Source organism: Panthera uncia (genome assembly GCF_023721935.1).
Source record: "Panthera uncia isolate 11264 chromosome A1 unlocalized genomic scaffold, Puncia_PCG_1.0 HiC_scaffold_17, whole genome shotgun sequence".
Taxonomy (NCBI): domain Eukaryota; kingdom Metazoa; phylum Chordata; class Mammalia; order Carnivora; family Felidae; genus Panthera; species Panthera uncia.
Window position 1 is genome coordinate 15,786,042 of NW_026057577.1, and position 21,863 is coordinate 15,807,904.

At 37.2% G+C, this 21,863-nt stretch overlaps 1 long non-coding RNA gene across 1 annotated transcript; it reads left to right on the forward strand.

Moving 5' to 3' along the window:
* The first annotated feature begins 16,467 nt into the window (after positions 1 to 16,467).
* Positions 16,468 to 21,815, forward strand: LOC125935435 (uncharacterized). The gene is made up of 3 exons (XR_007461674.1): positions 16,468 to 16,649; positions 19,668 to 19,733; positions 20,148 to 21,815. It is a non-coding gene; the product is annotated as an uncharacterized LOC125935435 (long non-coding RNA).
* The last annotated feature ends 48 nt before the right edge of the window (positions 21,816 to 21,863 follow it).

Consider the following 21,863-nt stretch of genomic DNA (forward strand, 5'->3'; position numbering starts at 1 on the left):
TAATAAAATGAGGAAGCATCCACAGTGGGGAAAGGAGGATTGTCACGAAAGAAAATAAAAATAGAAGGTTTTTCTGATTGTTAATGGGATACTGGTCCCTCTGTTTACCAGCAGCGCTTGCCAGTAAAGGCTGAGTCTTCCCTAAGGCCATGCTGGTATGGGACTGTGCTGGGGGATGGAAACAGATTGTGGAAACTTTGTTACTGCCTTATAACAGCTTCCTGTTTCTTCCTCCAGTTAAAAAAAAATTGTAAAAAGAAAAATTATGTACATAGAAACATCAAAGGTAGCCTTGAGAGGAAGTTTATAAGCAGTGTATGATCTGAGTGGTATGTGGAAATGCAAGTATCTTAATACTGGATTTCACTAAATTTCACATTGCACGTAGACACCATTCACTTTTTTTACCCTCTATGCTCAGCACAGGGCCCGGCACTTTCGGTTCCCAGGAGCTGCCATGACTTATTGGGTATCATTTTCATATGCTAGTTAGTACCCTGTAGTTATCACAACACAGGGAGACTGAGTCATTGCTTTACCCCCTCATCTGCTCATACAGTGAATTTTCACATTTCAAAGTCAGAGGTCTGTGAGATTGCAGGGAAGACTGCAAGTGCAGGAAGGAATCCATGAGTTAGAGAGATCTATAGTAAAAAGACGAGTGGTATGTTTTCCTCTGTCCCTTTCATAGCTAGAAACCTTTTTTTCATAGAATTTGTTTTACATCCTTCTAATTAGGAAAAGAATGTTACATCTTTTATAAAGTTTCCCAGACCTATCACAAACTGTTTAATTAAGATGGCTTTGTTTAGTCAGCACGTCTACCTGAGTTTTATCGAATAAGAATTTCCAGAGGTTGAGCTAAGGCATCTGCATGTTTCGCAGTCCTTCTAGGTATTTCTGATAGGTACAGAGTAGGAGAAGGGTAAGTTAGATAAAAGGACAAGTTGAATAGGGAACTGGATGTTTGCGAATGACCACACATGACGAAGGAAAAACATTTCTGTGTATTTAATGCTTGATAGAACTTTCCATTTGCATTTATACATTTCTCACATGAAGAAAGGTATATAAATGTGAGACTGTGGTCAGTGGTTAGTAATAATTTGAACCAAAACATAACGTTAGAAAAAAATATAGGGGCTGCTGGGTGGCTCAGTCAGTTGAGCCTCTGACTTCAGCTTAGGTCATAATCTTGAGGTTCGTGCCCTTAAGCCCTGTGTGAGGCTCTGTGCTGACAGCTCAGAGCCTGGAGACTGTTTCAGATTCTGTGTCTTCCTCTCTCTCTCTGCCCCTCCTCTACTTGTGCACTTGCTCGTGGTCTCTCTCTCAAAAATAAACATTAAAAAAAAATTTTAAGAAAAATATGTATTCTGAAGTATATATATTCTAGAAGTATACTCGATAGAGTAAGCTCTGTATAAACTAGGATATATGTGAATAAGCAAATATGATCTTTTCCTAAAGAGTAATATCCACGTGAATATGTTGTATTAAACACTTTTTAACCCAGACATCTGAAAAATTCGGCCTCAGTGAAAAAAATGAGTTGAATGGATTTATAAAGGATAAAACTGATATATAAATAAAATTGTTCTTTTATGCTTATCTTATAGATAGAAGAAAACATACAAGTTGAAAACACACTTTTATTGCAACACCGAGCAAGAAATTTCAAGTTTCACCCTGTGTATGTCTGTGTCCTTGGGTCTGTCAAGTTGAAGGTGTGAAAACATTGAATGAGTTAAATGCTGCCATGGGCAGGAAATTTTTATTATCATGATAGCTGTGGGGCCGGGGTTAGGGAATAATTTCTCTCTTAAAATCCGCCTGTAAGTATGGTAATTTTCCCGAAATATCATTACTGTGTATTTGGAAGTTAATAAAAATGTTAGGGGTAGTCACAGAAGCAATAACTCAAACACTTTTCACTTTTGCAGGATTGTTCAGTGATTGGTTCCACCATTAAACTTGAATTTAATTTTTCTTTTATGCTGTGGATATGCTGAGTTGCTTTTGCTTTGAAGCATTTATCTTTGTCCTAAAACACATTGGTATCCCTTACCTAATACTGGTGTATCTTTGGATTTACTGAGGGATAAATGAGCTTGAAAATATATTTAAGGGTAGACATTTTTTATACATGCATAAAAACAGACACAATAGCTGTGGAAATTTACTTAATAATTGCAGATAAATATGTTAAGAATTGTAGTTCTCCTGATGTGGTAATAAGTACAGGGAAGTGTGCTATCATTAACTCTATTCTCTTTTTTTTCCTTTTTCCTTTTTCTCTCTCTCATCCCTTTTATCTTTTTTTTTTTAATATTTATTTTTAAGAGAGAGACAGAGAGGGAAAGAAACACAGACTCTGAAGCAGGCTCCAGGTTCCCAGCTGTCAGCACAGAGCCTGACGTGGGGCTTGAGCTCATGAACTGTGAGATCATGAACCTGAGCTGAAGTCAGAGGCTTAACCAACTGAGCCACACAGATGCCCCTCTCCCATCCCTTTTCTGTCCTTATCCATTGCAGATCATAAGCCCAATAGAGAATATACCAATCATTTGCAATGGCTTTGTTTCTTACGACCTGGTAGATAACTAATCTTAGAGAAAAGCCAAAAGAGGAAGAGACATCTATTCAACCAACTTGCCTGGGACTGAGTCTTCTTGGAAAATTGGACTTTGCTTTCTAAAACAGGGATAGTCCAGGAAAAGCTAAGTCTTTTTGGTCAATGTCCTTTATACTTTTGCGGGGGGGTGGGGGTGGGTGTGGAGAAATGACATTTTTACTTAAAAAGCATCTTGCTGGAAAACAAAACTTTGTTTCATTGAACACTTAAGTGGCTCTGTTTGTTTCTAATCATCCTGTGGAACAAAGCCAGCAAGATATTAAAGAAAGAGGAGGTCTACATGAGGTCAATTCAACAAATTCATCAGATCATATCTGGATACTGGGAAGTCCAAAGATCAAAGTAACAGCAGGAGTAGATCCTAGTGAAGACTCTAATCCTGGCTTGCACATGATGGCCTTCTTGCTGTGTTCTCACAAAGCAACTGAGAAAGGGGGGCAGGGGGGAGGAGAGAGAGAGAGAGGGGGAGGGAGAGAGATGGGTGGTATGTCTTTCTCTTTTATAAGGATACCAGTTCTGTGGGATCAGGGCTTTACCCTTATGATCTCATGTAACTTTAATCACCTCCTTAAAAGCCCTGTTTCCAATACACTCAAATGGGGGTGTAGGGCTCTAACATATAAATTTGGGGCAGACACAATTCATTCCATAACAGGCACTGTCTTCCTTGATGATTACATTTCAAAGAGACGGCTCCCAAGTCCTTGAGAAAGACATTCCTGAGTTGTAAATCTGGTGAGAGACTGGGGGAAGATTTATATCCCGAAGAGGTAGAGAAAGAATTTACAATTATGAGTTTTCCAGAGTAAATGGTCTGAGAAAAGGAAGGTCAGGGACTAAAGTTGGGGAGAAACTTGTCTAAAGTTTAGTCAAATAGAGGAGAACTTTAAGGCTGTCCTGGCCGACCTGTGGGTCATCAGTGCTTCATGTACTCTGAAAAAGAAATTGCCTTGTGTTGTCCTTTTTCATGGTAAAGCCAGCAAAGAATATCCATGCATTGGCCAAGCCTTATCCTGAGGGGCCTGGGAAGTGGTGTGTAATGCAGTAAATGGTAACATTTCAATTAATACTTTCAGATTTTTTGGCTGCTTGTTAGCTACAGGTGATAGAAATGGGATCTATGTTTGATAAAAACCTCTTTGTGTCCCTTAGGATTTCAGTGTCCTTAGTCCAATTATCTGTCTGTCTATCTGTATAATGATACCCTAGGAATAAGTACCCAGGTTGAAAAGCAAAGGTCAGGCCTCTATTTATCTTTGACTATAAAGGGCAAGACCAGGTTGTGTTTTAAGAGAAAAGGTGTCATGGGAATATAAAGAGAGGATGAACGTGGGAAAGGGAAAAAAAACAAAAACAGAAAGAAGGAATGTTTTCTTTTGGTTGCATATGATTAGCTGTAAGTGCCAGAAGCCCCCTCTCCCTCCCTTTCCCTTCCCCCCCCCCCCCAGCTGTGTTGCAGGTCAGCTGCTCACAAAGGGGCTTTTCAATTTACTTACCATTTGATGAACTTTTAGTCAACTGGTTGAAGAACAGGGATGGGACTGAGATGAGGGACAAGTGCCTCTGGGTGCAAAATTTAAAAGAACACACAAAAAGTCAGGGCTAATTCAGAGTGGGATTGATATTACTGATTTTTCTTTTGACTTAGGGTCCCACCTGGCTTGCTGAGGCACTGTGACTGATCTGTCTTGGTTGAAAATCTTTATATTTTATTTCCTGCGGACATTCACATTCTTTTTGGTTTTTAAAATGTCACATTAAACATTATTTATATTGATTGCCAAACTTTTTGGCGTACCCTTAAATTTTGTAGCTGAGATACGTGCCTCACTGTGTCAGCCTATCCTTACTCTGCTGGAGGAAACAGAAATGGTACTTCCTTCTAGATTTAGAATTTATTTTCTGTCTCTCTAGTTGGGTTGTGTAGGTCTAGAAAGTATTGTACTAACAGAGATGAACATTGGTGGGGTTAAAAAGAACATTGTTCATTTCCCCCCAGGTCACTCACTAACACTTTGGAAGGAAAGATTTCTGCCAAGAGGGAGGTTTGATGAAGAGAAACATCTCTGAGAGTATACGGGTAATTCAAAGCACACAATTTAATGTCACCAACAGAGAATGTTAAATGGATAAACTGTTGATTAAGAGATGGAATATGTGATTCTAATGCTACAATTTCGTCAAGTTATGTTCGTAAGTATGTGAAACCTATCTAACCATCTGTAGTGTTCTAAAGAGGGGATTTATTCAGTCTACCTGTTGACATTGTGAAAAGAAAATGAATGTACCTTAGCATGGTCCAAAAATGTAAGTTTACTTTGCTGTAGGTTTAGGTGGTTAAATCTCTCACTGTTGATTTAGTTGGGTACCTGGCAACAAATGGAAGTAATATATATTTGTTATTTATTTAAGGGATCCTTTCTGTTTTTATTAAGTCCATAGTCATGGTATATGTGGTTAAAATGCACAGAATTCAGATGTTAAAAGCAAACTAATAAGTGAACAAGAGAAGAGAAATATAGCATTTCTGTTGGCTTAGGAGGGACTTTACAAAACTGTAACAGTTCAAATAACTCTTTTGCAGTTTACATGGACTCCAACTATAGTAGCATAATTAATATGTTGTATCAGGTTGGCAAACCTTTTGTAAAGGGCCAGATAGTACATATTTTAAACTTTTCATGCTATGTGGTCTCTGTTGCATCTATTCAGTCCTGCCGTAGTAGTAGGAAAGCAGCTATAAGCAGCAGTAAATAAAAGGACATGTTCCAATAAAACTTTATTTACAAAATTAGCCAGTGCGCCGGGTTTGGTCTACAGACCAGAGTTTGCCTACCCTGGTGTCAGAAGATTCTACATGCTTTATTGAAAACTATAAACTGGGTTGTCTGTAACAGTGAGGCATAAAGGATTCATGTCATTTATTGAGCTGAATATCCAAGCCGTTATCTAGATACAAATGAACCTTCATCACTAATGACTTTGAAACAGTTCATGTGTCTATACCTAATCTTATCTCTTAGCATTCTGTATCTGACAAGATTATTTGATGTCAGATGTTATTACTAGGTAAATATGCTATCTATGTTTTGCCATATTTTGCACTCTTATAAAGTCTTAAAATTTCCTGAATATTTGATACTTTACTGAAGGCTATGAAGCTTACAGACATTTTTACCTGAGTAAAGTTTGTTTTACTGGCAGTAATAAATGCTTTTTTTTATTTAATGAAAATTTTTAATGTTTATTTTTGAGAGAGAGAAAGAGAGAGACAGAGCTCGAGAGGAGAAGGGCCAGAGAGAGAGGGAGACACAGAATCTGAAGCAGGTTCCAAGCTCCGAGCTGTCAGCACAGAGCCCGATGGGGGGCTCAAACTCACGAACCACAAGATCATGACCTCAGCCGAAGTCAGACCCTTAACCGACTGAGCCACCCAGGTGACCCAGTAATAAATGTCTCTTATTGGGTCTCAGTAACTCAGCTAAAACCACAGAATTAAGGTGGCCTAATGTGGAAAGCTGGCTAACTAGATATTTGGTTTTCATTTGTAGGAGGACATCTTCTCAATTTAAGAAAATTTATTATAGGTGTAGGGACAGTGGTTAAATCGCGCTAAATGACACTTTTTAAAATTGGGCTGCATGTTTGGAAGAGCTGTTGTGACAGAGATAGCACAGACTTTCCATTAGTGTCCTGGTTTCTTTTTTCCCTGGGTTCTATTTTTAGAAGGTGAATGGACATCCATAATTAGATATAGTCCTGGAGATACACATGGTTGAAACCACATGAGTACATATGAACACTAAAATCCCGGGTACTTCCAATGAGTGTGTGCAATGTTTCATGCATAGCTAGTTTCATGAAATTCGAAAGTTTGTACTCTACTTACATCTTTCCTTACTTAGTTTTTTAAATGTTTTTTTTTTATTTTTTTTTAACGTTTATTTATTTTTGAGACAGAGACAGAGCGTGAACGGGGGAGGGTCAGAGAGAGGGAGACACAGAATCCGAAACAGGCTCCAGGCTCCGAGCTGTCAGCACAGAGCCCGACGTGGGGCTTGAACTCACGGACTGTGAGATCATGACCTGAGCCGAAGTCGGCCGCTCAACCGACTGAGCCGCCCAGGCGCCCCAATTTCCTTACTTAGTTTTAATTTATTTAAGTTATTAGGCTAGAGGTTAAAATGTCTAGGACCAAAGTATCAGGTCATTTGGATTTCCTAGAAACCATCTTTAATCTACAATTGAATGGGAGTATAGGTGTTTGGTAGGTGACATGTTAACGCTAATACACTACACTGGAGTAGATGGTTGTATATTTTCGTTTCTTGGTTATTCTTTTTGGTCAGATGGACAAACTTTTATCTCCACACCTCTCTCATGGCCAGGACTCATGTGAGACACCTGACACACACAGGTCAAGGAGACTTGGGCTTCCTAAGATTCCCAAACTAAGTGCCTCCTTGGATTTTGTGTCCTAGAGTCTCTCCCACTCACCATATTCTCAGCACCCCCTTTATCTGTTGATTTCTTCTCTGTCAGTGTTTGGAGACAATGACTGGCAGATAATGTCTGCAAGGCAGTTTTAGCTCCAGAGAACAAACATGTGGCATTAACACCATATGGTATTGATTATATTTTAGTCAGAATGTTTTGGGTTTAAAATATTCAAATTGTGAGAATTAAGTAGACATAAATATGATATATAGTTCAGATAACATTCTCCTGGTTATGTGACATAGATTACCATATAACCAATGGCTTCCCCAGAAAGATCTCACCATCTGAGGAATCTCCTGATTCTTCACATTTAATTGCAGAACGTTAGCCAGACTTTCTATGATGTTCTCTATTCCCTGTTTTATTCAAATGCCTCCTCAACTTCATATTCTTATTTCCTTCTGTGACTTTTATTCTTCTTCCTAGTTACATACTGTATACACTGAAGAGATAGGGCAGAATGAAAGAAACATTTATTGAGTCTTCTGGGTGAGTCTCTCATTAGATATTGTCTATCTGATAATTCTATATATCTAATTATTGTATTTCTAAGATGCCATGATTTATATTTTTTTCTAAGAAAAGAATTCTTAAGAGTCCTAGTGTTCATGACTCACAATAATAAAGGCTTTATTTCTCCCTCTCGCTCATATTTCAATAACAAAGGTATTTTTTATAGTTATATATGTAAAGGTATAAAACCTAAATATCCCTGAGTACTTCTGGCATTGATTTCATCTAGCTTTAGCTCAAGAATAATGTGACTCTCACTTTTCACCCTTAGGACTTAAACACAGGTTTCTTACTTATTGATACAGACATATATATGGATATAGATAGGTAGATAGGTAGTTCATTATTAGTATAAATAAAGTGCAAACCCTCAAGTACAGCATGTGTGTTGCAACCACAGTTATTTATTTTGGCTGGAAATGATTGATCTGAATTGAATCAAAACATAAGGCAAATCTTGTTCCCTCATCACCCAGTAGGTCACATTACGATCAGTTTACCTTATACAAATTTATCCTGTAACATAACTGGTGAAGGTTTTCCAAGGCATATGTCAGAACAACACAATCCTGAGCATATATGTGTTCCCTTCCCGTTGAAGGCCAGAGAGGCCAAGAACATAGTAAATAGTAAAACAGATTCAACCTAACCCTGTTTGACTCCAGATATCAGTCTTAAATCCAAGTATACCATTCATGAGTTTCACCAAATTTATTTCTTTAAAAAAATTAGTAAAACACACACCACCTAAAACATGGTATCTTAGCCATTGTTAAGTATACAGCTCAGTGGCATTAAGTATATTAACATTGCTGTGCTACCATCATCACCATCCAGCCATGAAAGTCTTTTCAACTTATTAAACTGAAACTCTACCCATTACACAATGACTCTTCATCTTCCCTCCCTTCAGCCCCTGTCAGCTACCACTGATTTTGACTACTCTAGATATATCATATAAATGGAATCGTACAGTATTTATCTTCTTGCAACTGGTATATTTCAACTTGAACTGTCTTCATAGTTCATCCATGTTGTACCATGTATCAGGATTTCCTTCTTTTTTGACATTTAATATTCCACTGTATGTATATACCACATCTTGTTTGTCCATGTTTCCATCAATGAACACTTGGGTTGCTTTTGGGTGTTCACCATATTTATTTATTTATTCCATGGTTGTATAAGTTGTTTTCTGTTAGAACCACAATAGGTTCTTTGCTGCACATGCTTTTAAATTAACATTCTAAATAACATACACTTAATGCCAACAGAGAAGAAAATGATGAGTTAATCCTAGGACTGGTGGAGGGGTTTTGAGAGGCGATTGAAATACCCCAGAAAAAGAAAATAAAGACTATGGATTCCATTGTTCTGTGTGAGGGAAACACATGCTTCCATTTGACCACAAAAAACAAAACAAAACAAAACAAAAAACAAAAAAAAAAAAACTTATGCCTCCCTGGAGCAGAGTTTCAAGGACATTTGGGGATTTGGGTCATGAAATATGTTGTAAGTTTTTACTTTTTTTTTTTTTTTTTTTAAACCTTCTGGTAAACCAGTATAGGTAAACACATTATATGGGCAGCCTTAAAGATAGCTCAGTGGGGGAGAATCAAGTAAATGCCAGAACATTTTAAATCAAAACATATGCAACCAATATTTTCTGATAATCATTTTTATTTGAAGTCATTGAAGTTACTGAAGTCATTTTATTCTTAAATGAAATTACTTTTTTATTTCCAAAATTGTGTGCATAACACACATGTTGATGGTATGTCTTCTTAGCTTAGAATTTTGAGTTCTGGGTTTATACCATAGGCTCAGTTTAAAAGCTCAGAATCCAGATTATTGTAGTTGCATACCCAAAGTGAGTAGAGGGCTGATAAAAAATGATTATTAGTAAATGCCCTTAAATCTGCATAATAATGACATTTTAAAATTGACATTTTAAAAAATAGTTTTTGGTTGAAGAAGATAATTCTAGAATGTCAGTGTTAAATTTTGTAACATCTTGCTTTATTAATTCATATTACTCTATAAAAGGTGCTAATACATTTGCTACTCTTTTCATGAGTTTATGTAATATTCAGAATTAACTTGACTACTCTCAAGAAATTATTTTACTGGGGCTCCTGGGTGGCTCTGTCAGTTAAGCATCCGACTTCTGCTCAGGTCATGATCTAGCAGTTTGTTAGGTCCAGCCCCGCATCAGGCTCTCTGCTGAAAGCTCAGAGCCTGGAGCCTGCTTCCGTTTTCTTTGTCTCCCTCTCTCTCTGTCCCTCCGCCACTCACACTCTGTCTTCCTCTCTCTCAAAAATAAATAAACATTAAAAAATTAAAAAAAAAAAGAAACAGTTTTATTTATGAGCATTTTATATTTTAGGCTAATAAAGTGGTCATGAAAACAAAGAAGCCAAATAATTATAATTTTATTTTTTCATTGGAAATATTCAGTGAGGAATCACTGTTTTATTCCTTATTCTGGTTTTATAATACATGAATAAAATACTTTGATCTACACACCATGAAATTTGTGAATTATATGAACACTGATTATTTTACATTTATATTTTACTTATTTTCTGTGCATTTTCAATTGTTTATCTCTTAGACATTTTTTGAAGATTTCTTTCTTAAATGTGTTAAAACTAAGCACTCCATTTCCTAATTAATCCCATGGTACCAGATTGTATTATTTCTTTATTTTTTAACATCACACTTGTAAATCAAACTTAGAAACACTTTTCTTCTAATATCATTTTAAGACTGTTTTTAATTCAGTTTGCTACCAAATTACCAAAGTAACCAGTAAGTTCAGTTGAAATAGTTCATTTCCTTGAGTGGAAGATATCATGGACAAGTATTCTTTACTGTCATAAAGAGTCAGATGTAAAATGTAAATGTAAAATGATCAATTGATTGATTAAACATTTTATTTTTTTAATTATTTTATTATTTCATTTTTATTTTATTATTTTATTTTCTAGTCACAGAGTAGGTAAGGAATTTTTATTTATAGTTTCTGAAGTATGTAAGTGTCTATTGTGTTTTTGGAATATGCCACTGATTCCCAAGGTTCTATTAGTATAATAGAGGAGATGAGTCAGGTGAACCAAAAACCACTCAAACAAAACAAAGCAATGATAGTAACTACAGGAGTGAAAAGTACTTAGGATTTGGTACACGTTGCATCCTCAAAGGCTCTAGGTACATAAACTCTGAGACTATAGATATATCCTGAGTTTAGTCATAATAAATCATCTGTTCTAAGGATGTGTACCCTAAGTAGGTCAATAGCTGAGAGCATCTGTGATTTCCATAGATCTGTAGGCCAGATTCCTGTGTCCCATCTCAATTCAGTTAAACAGCCACAGATTCTGAAATTAAAAAAAAAAAAAAAAAAAAAAGAATTCCTGACGGCCATGGTCCTTCATTTGTTCCTCTAGCATTTTTTGAACAGCTCTGGTATCCTTTGCTCTTCATACTCTATGTGGGCCCTGCAGAGGTGTCAGGTCAGCTAAAACTGAGTATCGCTATGAAAATTCAGGAAAATTGATGAAATGTGAGGGAATTGACCGTGATAATTTCCCACATCTTAACTTGAATTATATACTAATGGTAGTTTTGGGATAATGCAGAGCAAGTAGTAATAAGGGCTTTTCTTGCATGTGGAGAAGGAGAGCTGGCTTATTGGACTGGGTTTGAGAATTAAGTTAAGGATGCTCGTGTAAAAGACATGAGAGGTGACACAAGGTCTACTTCCCTGGAAAAGTAATCATTTATATATGCTTGCTTCTGGAGGTAATGGGAAGCCAGATCCCTTGGAAGGAATTAAAGGAAAAGAGAGTTATGTGCATAAATTTACAGAAGTCAGAAATATTAACTGGGGATGTTCATGTTTAATCCATGGATGAGATAGAGGTAGTTCAAAAAATAAATTATGCCAGAAAAAAGAATTCACTCATAGTTTCTATGTCGCAAGTTGGCATAAGTTTCTCTCAGGCCACTAAATTTATTGTGCTAAAATTAGAAGTAATTAAATTATCGTCTTGTTTTGATTCCCCCCGGGAGCAAACCTTTACCACCAAATAGACCTGTGGTATTTGGTAAAGATATTTTTATCGTTCTGTTTGTTTGATTCGTATTAAATTCCCATCCCAAGATCTGCCTTCTTCTTAGAAGGAAACAGTACTATGGACTGTGTATTTAGGTAGACATTTAAAACCTGTGTCAGCTGCCTTAGAAGAAAAACTAGCCTGTGAGATTTGAACACATTATTGATACAGAAGCTGAGGAAGATGTTTCCATTTATTTCATACAGTATCAGGCTGTTCTGTGTTTCTGATTTCTGTTTCCTTCTTTTCCTCTGCTTTTCACCCTTTCTGCATAGTTTAAATTTTTTTTAATGTTTATTTATTATGGAGAGACACAGAGAGAGAGAAAAAGAGAGAGCATGAGTGGGGGAGGGGCAGAGAGGGAGGGAGACACAGATTCCGAAGTAGGCTCCAGGCTCTGAGCTGTCAGCACTGACCCTAACATGGGGCTCAAACCTACAAACCCGCAAGATCCTGACCTGAGCAGAAGTTGGACGCTTAACCGCCTGAGCCACCCAGGCGCCCCTCTGTATAGTTAAACAAACTTCAAACCTGGTAAAAAAGAAAAAAAAAAGGAAAAACAAATTTAGCTCCACTGAATTTTTTTCCCAAGTTCACAAGAATTACATTTACCTACAATAATGCTTCATTCTGAATTGACAGATTACATCTGTCTTTCAATACATGCAGCAACACCCACTTTTACTGAAAGTTGGATGATAGGTTCATAGCATTGCATTCAGCATCATTCGAATCCAAATGACTAGACAGGGGTTGTCCAGTGGCTCTGCCCACAGGATCAGGCATTCTAGTTGGTGTGACAAAACATGAGTATGGTAAACCGTGCATATGCATTTCATGTTGGCTTTCTAATCTACAAAATACTTGACTTAGCAACAGAATAGAGTAATATATATACTGTATGTGTGTGTTATATATATATAACATATATATATGTTTTTAAATTGTGGATTGACAGGAGGGGGGATATTCAGAAAAGAAAATAATAGGGGTGCCTGAGTGGCTCAGTTGGTTAAGCATCTGACTTCAACCCAGGTCATGATCTCATGGTTCATGGGTCCGAGCCCGGCATTGTGCTCTCTGCTGTCAGTGTAGAAGAGCCTGCTTAGGATCCTCTGTTCCCCCTGCCTCTTCCCCTCCCCGACTTGTGTGCACACACTCTCTCAAAAAATAAATAAACCTTCCAAGAAAAAAATAGTGCTGATGCCATCAGGGAAAACTTGAGTTAGGCATCTCGACTGGAGCCTAACTTTAAAGAATTGGAAGAACATGGTTAAAAAGAAAGAAGGCAGGATCAGCAGATCATAACACATCAGTTACCATAGACCAGCTAGAATTGAGTGAACCTGTTGGGCTCACTGTTATATCTCTCATATTATTGGGCCTTTCTTTTCCCTTTCTAGAGTCCCTGGCTGCTGAATTCCCAGTGGAGATTTCACATCTGCTTGTCATATAAACTTCAGCTCTGGGCTGGTGAGGATTAAAGTCTCCCTGAGATCCTGACTGAGCAGCCTTTCTCCCACTTTATTTGACACCGCACTATATCACGGCAGTGCTGGCTCCTTCCCCACTCACCGTGTGTAGTAAATCCTCTGCACGCCACAAGGTCAGCCGAGTATTAGATGCAGAGTCCTGTCAGAGGTGCTGACAGCTCCATCTTTCTGAGGGTAAGGGAGTGCTGGGTCCTGAAATTCGGTTGCAGTCCTGGCCCAAGAGTCAAAAAAATGCTTTCATCTTGAAAGATGTGATGATTATTATGGGCTATGTTTCTCTGATCCTTAAATCTCTTTTCAGACATGCATCTTGTGTTGTCACTTCTTCAAGTTTTTGGAAGTGCTGGGAAGGAGAAGAAGCTGTAATTGAAACGGGCAAGCGTGGCAGGAGAAAAGTAAGTCCAGAAAGTCTCACCGAGTTACAATATATTTGTTAAGTAGCCTGTAGTTACATTATTCTTGGTCTTCCTTTAGCCCAAGATAGGAGCTTTGTTTTAGGAATACCCATTGCTTGGGGCACCTGGGTGGCTCAGTCGCTTGCTTAAGCATTCGACTCGGCTCAGGTCATGATCTCAAGGTTTGTGAGTTCGAGTCCCACATCTGGTTCTGTGCTAACAATGTGGAGCCTGCTTAGGATTCTTTGTCTCTCTCCCTGTCTCTCTGCCCTTCCCCTGCTCATGCTCGTGTGCAATCTCTCTGTCTCCCAAAATGAATAAATAAATAAATTGATTAATTAATTAAAAAGAATACCCATCATATATAATGATGCCTTTAAGGTCATTTTCTCACTCTCTGTCTTAATTTTCCTTTGCCAATTAATGATTTCACTACTTCCATATAACAAGTTATATTATAATCCAGAAAAACAAAATTATGATTGTGTTCTGGGTAAAATGTTATGGTTAAAGTTCTTTCTAAGTATCTTCTTTCCCTGAAATCTATCAAATAAATTTTAAAATATAGTCTTCAGAAATAGTCGCTAGAATGTCCCAGGAACAACCAAATAAGGAAAAGAGGACAATGCCACTTCAAAAAGGAATGGCCAAGGAAGGAGACAGAAGATTCTCACGACTCAGGTTGCTATTAATAGACTACCTTTACCCACCAAAGCTGAGGTCAGGTGTGGGAAAGGGTAATGCCACATGAAGAATGGGTGGACTAAAGAGACTTAGTAGGGAGACAGAAAAATATGAAAGTAAAAAACCCACAAGAGGAAAAGCAATGAACTATTACCATTGGATCTCAGACAGGGCTAGCTTCATGGACAAGCTACCTGTGCATATTCTCAGACAGATCCCAGGCTGGATTTAATACTCTCCTATCACAGGCTTGAAATTCTTAACAATTTTTGAATAAGGGAGTCTGTATTTCCACTTTGTACTGTGTGCTACAATTTATGTAGCCAGCCTTGATTTGTGGCGGAAAAAAATCCACATCTGGTCTCACGAGTTGGCAGAAAAATTCTGAATGAGGCACTAGCCATTCTGACCACATATTAGAATCATCTGGGTGGGTGCGTGGGGGTGCTTTTTTAAAATTTCAATGCCCAGGTCATGTTTCAGAACAATTAAATACGAATTTTGGTAGAGGTGAGGGTAGAGATAGTAGGGTGAATTGGGACAAGGCATCGGTATTTACAAAAGCTCCCCAAGGATTACAGTGGGCAACCAAGAATAATAACCAGTAAAGGGAAGAGTAATGAGAACGTGCAAACCTGGAACCAGGACCAGCATGCTGAAGTCCAAGTGAGGGGTGAAAACTCACCTGGGGATTAATACTGATGCGTTACCATTCTCTGGTTTTCTGTTTCATCTAGAAATTATTGCTACTAGAAGAGGGTGAGAGAGACATGAATGATTAGATGATTTTCTTGGGTAAAAGCTTTATCGTAAGAGGTCTACTCTGGTTAGGGGAAAGATATACCATCTGACATCTACCGCTAGTGTATAGGAAGGACCCCAGTACAGGACATTTAAATTTCAGTCAAGGGAGCAGAACCTGAGCTTTTCCATCATTTGGCTATAGTGGAGATTTGTTGAAAATACCCAGATATCAAACTCCAGCTCATAGGGAAACAGATTCCCAGTAAACTGTCTGCTGGTCTAATTATAAATCAGCTGTTTATAGTGGTGAAACTGGAAATGGGTATTTCTCCCCTTAAATAAATGGACCTGTACACTGTGATACAGATATATAAATTATGAATTAAATTAGTTTTAATGCTCCTTCAATGATAGGGTGGGGAAGGAAGCAGTCAGTTTCTAGTCAAGTTAGGTCTCTAGGGTTACAGATTCCCAACATTCCAGGGAAGGCAGAACAACTATGAAAGTATAGAAAATGGGGGATGGTATTCTAAAATCCTTTAAGTCATTGAGGAAATGGATGGGACCAACTGAGTTCACTTATGACTGTTACTGAGTGTGGCTAGGCATTCTGGGATCAGACAGTCTTGGCCTTGGTATCTGATCAGACCTGGTGAAATATCAAACTAAAATAAGTCAGTCTCACACTTGGAACATACTATTGGTGTTTTAAATAAATTGCTAGGAATATTATTAAGTTGCTTCAATCACTTTTAAGCCCTTAACTTCTTTGAATCAGTTTAATGACTAAAGAAACAAATTCTTAGTAGAAATGCATGGAGACTTCTATTTCCTCCAAATATAGTACAACCAGCATGGACCTACCTTTTTTCTTGCACGGCCCCCATTTTGGAGATGGTACTGAAGGCTTAAGGAGGCTGATGGGTAGTTTAACAACTAGTTTTAACAACAAATAGTTTAACAACTATTAGAAAGATGAGAAACACCAAGGGTGAGAAATACAAGATGGTAACAGTTTGTCTATTAAAATAACATCCATGGTGGAACAGGGAAAAACACTGCAGATGTGAGTATGGGTTGAGGAGAGGTTTTTAAGTAGTCTCTGGTCTTCGTATCAACTTTTGTATATTAGCACCACAATATTTCCTTCTGAAAGTAGAAAAAAAAAAAAATCTAGCTCTGGGCTAGCCAGACTAGTAGGGTAGCATCAGAATTATTCTCAGATGCCCCAGTTGAGGGGAGGGACTAAATAACAACACAGCACAAGGGATGATGATTACCCTGTGGAAAAAGAAGTGTCAATGCTCTCTGCCCTGAGAAACAATGCATTTCTATCCTCCAAACATGGATACTAGGACTTGGCCATTGATCTCTCCACACAGATTCAAATCATAGGCTAATGAGCCAGTTTCTCCAGGAAAAAAATGAACTCAGAAAACATTAAGACATTTTTGCGGAGCAACCATTAGTGAAAAAAAGACAAGAAAACACACCCTTTTAATCAGCTAAATTTGATTTACAGGAAGAGGCAAAATAAATATGGGGAATGATAACAGAAACATGAATCAAGGTAAGACATTAAAAGTATTGATTGGAAATACTGAATCTGAAAAATAATAAAGTTGATGAAAAAAACAACTCCACAGAGAAGTTGAATTGCAGAATGGATACAACCCAGGAACACATATGTGAACTAAGAGAAAAGGTAAAATAACTCTGCCATAGCAAAGACAGTGCCTCAGGATCAGGGTGGGATTTATTCTAAAAATATAGGTGTTATTCAATATTAAGAAGCATAATAGTAAAATTCACCATATTATGTCCAAAGATAAATCCCACATGATAAATCTCCATAGATGCTGAAAAAGTGTGTCATAAAATTTAGCATCTTTTTGATTTTCAACTGATTAAATAAAAATTAAAATTGGTTAATATTTCCTTAACATGATAAAATATTTATCTTGACTTAAAATCCAACAATTTAGGGAGAAAAATGAGATACTCCTCCTATGATAAAAAATACAAAAATGTTCACTATTATCTTTACTACTTACATTTTATTTGAAGTATTAACTAATACAATTAGCCAAGTTAAATATGTTAGAAAAGCAAGAATTGTGGGCTAAGCTATACATAAAATTAACATATAAATCAATCATCTTCACGTGTAAAAGCATCTCTCTAGACAATATATTGAAGAGTATACCCCATTTAAAATGACAAAGTAAAATAAAATACCTTTAAATAGTCTTAACTAGAGTTAGTTAGGTGAGAAAAATTATAATTGTTCTGAAGGAACCAAAAATCAAAAGGAGACTTGAAAAAATGACAATGCTTTCAGTATTTGGGGATATGTAGATTTAACATCAAAAAGATATCAATTATCCCTAACTTTATTTATAAATGTAACACCAACCTGATAAATACACCAAATGAGTTCTTTGATTTTTCTCTCTAGCACTATTGCAGCTCAGGGGACACTGGGTAGGACAGAAAGCAGTGTCCACTTGAGAGGCCGTGGAAGAAGCAATGTCATCAAGGTGATGGACACGGAGCACACGAAGAGGGAGTTGGGGACACATAGTGAGGTGGTGTCAATGGGGCACTCCAGAAGGCTCACTGAAGGGGATTTTAGGAAATAAAGAAGCTGCAAATAGCAGTATGAGGATGCTGAGTGGTATGTTGTAGAGAGAGATTTTTGACGATAGAAAAGTATTTGGGGTCTAATTTTCTCCTGGAGATATGCTAATATCCCTCCAAAGTTGAGGTTATTCTAGACATAACAGTGATTGTCAAGAAGGAGGTGGAGTAGGAGGAACTGTCCATCACTTATCCCAAGCATGTATGGTGGCTTACCTGCATCAATTTGGAGTGCTATGTGATCAAGGGCAATCACTTTAAAAGTCCTCTGAGTGGGCACTTGTCACAGAGCCACTGAGCTCTTAGTGATGCTACTGATGAGAACGGGGAAGCTACAAAGGTGAAACATCATCTTGAGGTAAAATAATACTTCATGAGAGTAAAAGAAAAGTTGGTATTTGTTGTGGCAGTGTTCACCTTTACCTAATCTCTGTACTCCTGGAAAATAGCAATGATAAGGAAACTCCCTCCTTTTTTGTATTCCAGGCAACAGCTCAATGCAAAGAACCACCCTTCTCTGTATGACATAGATAACTCTTGGGATGTTCCCCTAGATTCCCCGTGACAAACCTAGACACAAAGATTCTAAATCCCCACTCTTTGTTTATTGAACGATTACCTGCCCTGCTTATTCTCACTGGTCAATCTGAACATGTGACCACTAAAATTTAGTTAGACTTTTCTCCTCCCCTCTAAACTCTGACTTGTTCCTGAGGTTCTTCCAAGCACTGGATCATGAAACATCTCTTCTTTATGGTCCCTCCTGAGAATTAGGACCAAAAATAAAACACACACACACACACACACACACACACACACACACGCATTCTCCTTGCTCAACTGTCTGATCATGTCACCTGTTCATCACCACCCCCCACTTCATTCCTCATAGCTTTGTTTGCTCCTCCCTGAAAATGTCCTTTCTGTCTGACCTTCAAGACTGTTAGAGAGCAGATGGTGAGAGCATTCTCTAAGTGCAAGAGTCATCCTTCATGACGTTTTCCTTACTAATGTCTGGACTTGGATGTTTTCTTTGACACTTTATAAATCTTGTTTTGTTTTGCTCTTTGACATCTGTGGTGGTGCTTATTCACCTCAAGTGGAATCTGAAGGGTGACCAAGACCATGAGAGAACTGCAGATCCACACTTGAGGCTTACCTGAAGGGTGATGGGAGGTAACGACAGTGGAAGTAATGAGGTAGTTGAGAATTTCAGAAGAGTTTGCAAGGAGAGCAGAATAGACTTTGGACTAGAACCCTTTAAGCATATTAGATATTTGAGGAAAATCAAGAAATCCTAGTACCCTTAATTTTCAAACATTACAGGTGTAGGGGCATCAGCCCTCTTGTAGTGGAAAGCTCAGGTACAACTTTTGAGTCTCCTCCCCCCCCCCCCAAAAGAAACTTAACTACTAATAGCCTAGTATTGACTGGAAGCCTTACCGATGACATGAACAGTCAATTAACACATATTTTATATGTTACACATATTCTGTATTGTATTCTTACAATAAAGTGAGCTAGATACAAGTAAATGTTAATAAGAAAACCATAAGGAAGAGAAAAAATACATTTACAGTACTGTTATATTTACAAAAAGATCTCTGTATGAGTGAATCTGTACAATTCAAACTCATGTTCAAGTATATAGTGAAAGCAATAAACTAAATCTTTCCTTTTCTCTTCATCCTCTTCTTCCTCCCTGACCTCCCTGCCTTCTCCTCTTTCTCTTTCCGATTAACTCCATGAATAACTAGGCTTAATATAAAGAAATCCTTAAGAAGCAATATGATACAGTGTAAAGAGCACTAGAAATTAAAGAATTTGGAATCTTCTCCTATTTTAACAATAAATATTACTTTGACACTGAAAGTAATTTTATTTATTCATCTGTTAAATAAAAGGAGTGGAAAAAAAATAAAAGGAGTGAATTTGATATTGTTTGCAGAAACATCTGAAATGAAGTCGAGAATACCAAGAGGCCATAAAATGGAGCCAGAAGACCACTGGGAAGGTTAGTCTTAGGCTCTTCCATACTTGGATGGAATATGAACTTTTAGAATGTGCCAACCACAAAAGTACATCTTGTTGGAATTCTCAGAATGAGGCTTAATTTGCTGTATTTCAACCCAGCATTTAGCATAGTAACCTAGCCTATATGGATCAACCTTAATTATCTTTACCTATATCAGTCGTAATTTTTTCAGAATAACTTACACAAGCATATGGTTTTTGCCTTTATAAATTCTGTCTTACTCCTCCCCTTTGGAACACATTTCAGTTTCCTCCTCAATCTGTATCTCCCCAATTTGAATTCCCAAAGACCCCAAATGAACTTTTGGTTAGCTTTGTCACCTAAATTCTTTTTTCTTCAAGGTGTCATCTGTCTAAACATCTAAAAATCAAAATTCTGCTTTGTCTTCCACAGGATTCAATGACTTTTGTAAAGAATGAAAAGGATGCTAAGAAGCTGCTGTTAGAACTTTAAAAGATGCAATGCAAAATGTTACTGAAGTCATTCAAGAATATTTCAGAAGAAAATTATTCCAAGGCCAAGCAAATTATTATGATTATGATGCAAGTAAATGATGGTGTGAAGTAATTATTATCAGTGACAAAAAATGAAAAGAAACCAGACTTTTGACAAAGAAACCAGTAAATTATTTATTATTTATTTATTTATTTATTTAATATGAAATTTATTGCCAAATTGGTTTCCATACAACACCAAGTGCTCATCCCAACAGGTGCCCTCCTTAATGCCCATCACCCACTCTCCCCTCCCTCCTACCCCTCATCAACCCTTAGTTTATTCTCAGTTTTTAAGAGTCTCTTATGGTTTGGCTCCCTCCCTTTTTTTTTTCCCTTCCCCTCTCCCATGATCTTATGTTAAATTTCTCAGGATCCACATAAGAATGAAACCAGATGGAACTGGAAAGTGTTATGCTAAGTGAAATAAATCATACAGAGAAACCAGTAAATAATTTAAAAGAAAAAAAAAAAAAAGCCAAGATGGAACTTGAGCCCAAATCAGTGCACATTCCAAATTCTCCATGAAAGCCTTCTGAAAAAGATAGTGTAGTTCCTCCTGAACTCCAGAATATACCTGCTGACCCCAAAATGAAAACATTAAGTGAAATTAAAAAAAAAACCAGCCTCATAGCCCTCATGGTAGTAGGGAATGATGCAGAGTAATTATATGAAGAAGAAAAGTTTTACAGTCCTCCATGTCTGAGGATGGTGATATGTTAGTAGTAATGGCTTCTTCATTGGGAAAGTCATTTTTCGTTATAAAAGAAGAGAGTGGTTACCCTTCTTCAATTAAGGAGCAAAAAGGCCCCAAGGAGTGTTACCTGAAAAAGATACCCTTGAAACCTATTGGGTTATAAGAAATGGCAACAACTCTTCATGTCAGGAGGTTTGAATCCATGCTTTCCCATTCTTTCTCTGGATCCAGAAGCTCTAGGAAAAATGACAGTGAACAACTGTTTCTGAAAAGCAAACCACTTTTTCCTCAAAATGAACCTTAGATCAAGAATCTGTTTCTTTAAGATCATAAAGCAGTTATAACTCCCCCTTCCTTGTTTATGGGAAGCAAGCAAGAGGTGGAAGGAATAGCCATTCAACATTGTTGTGTTAGGGGAAGAATGTGCATGTGATGATTGATTAGTAAACTCTTTGTGAACATTTCTGTCTAAAATTACTTTTCTTTCTCTTTTTTTTTTTTCACTAGTCTATTATTTAAATGTATATTTGACTGTCTTTGGTCTGGTTATAAAAATGTTTGTTTTAGTCTCTGTTTTTCCCTTTAAAGTATATTCAGGTTATGTTTACATAAGGCTTTCACAAACCAAGTATATATTTAAATTCATTTGTAATATGCTGCAGAATATTTCCTCTATGAAATAATTTGGAGTTTATAATTATCTTATGTTTCTCATCTGTGCTTACCATGAAATGCATTTCACTGGATCAGCTCTGTTTTTGCTTGGAAATAAATGTCAAGATATATTTAAAATGATAATAGAATATTATAAGGAAATTGTAGCAATTAAAAATAGATCACCTTTATTAAAAGTTGTTATTGTTAGCAAAACCTGGCTACACTTCTATTATGGATGTACAGATAATAAATTGTACAAAC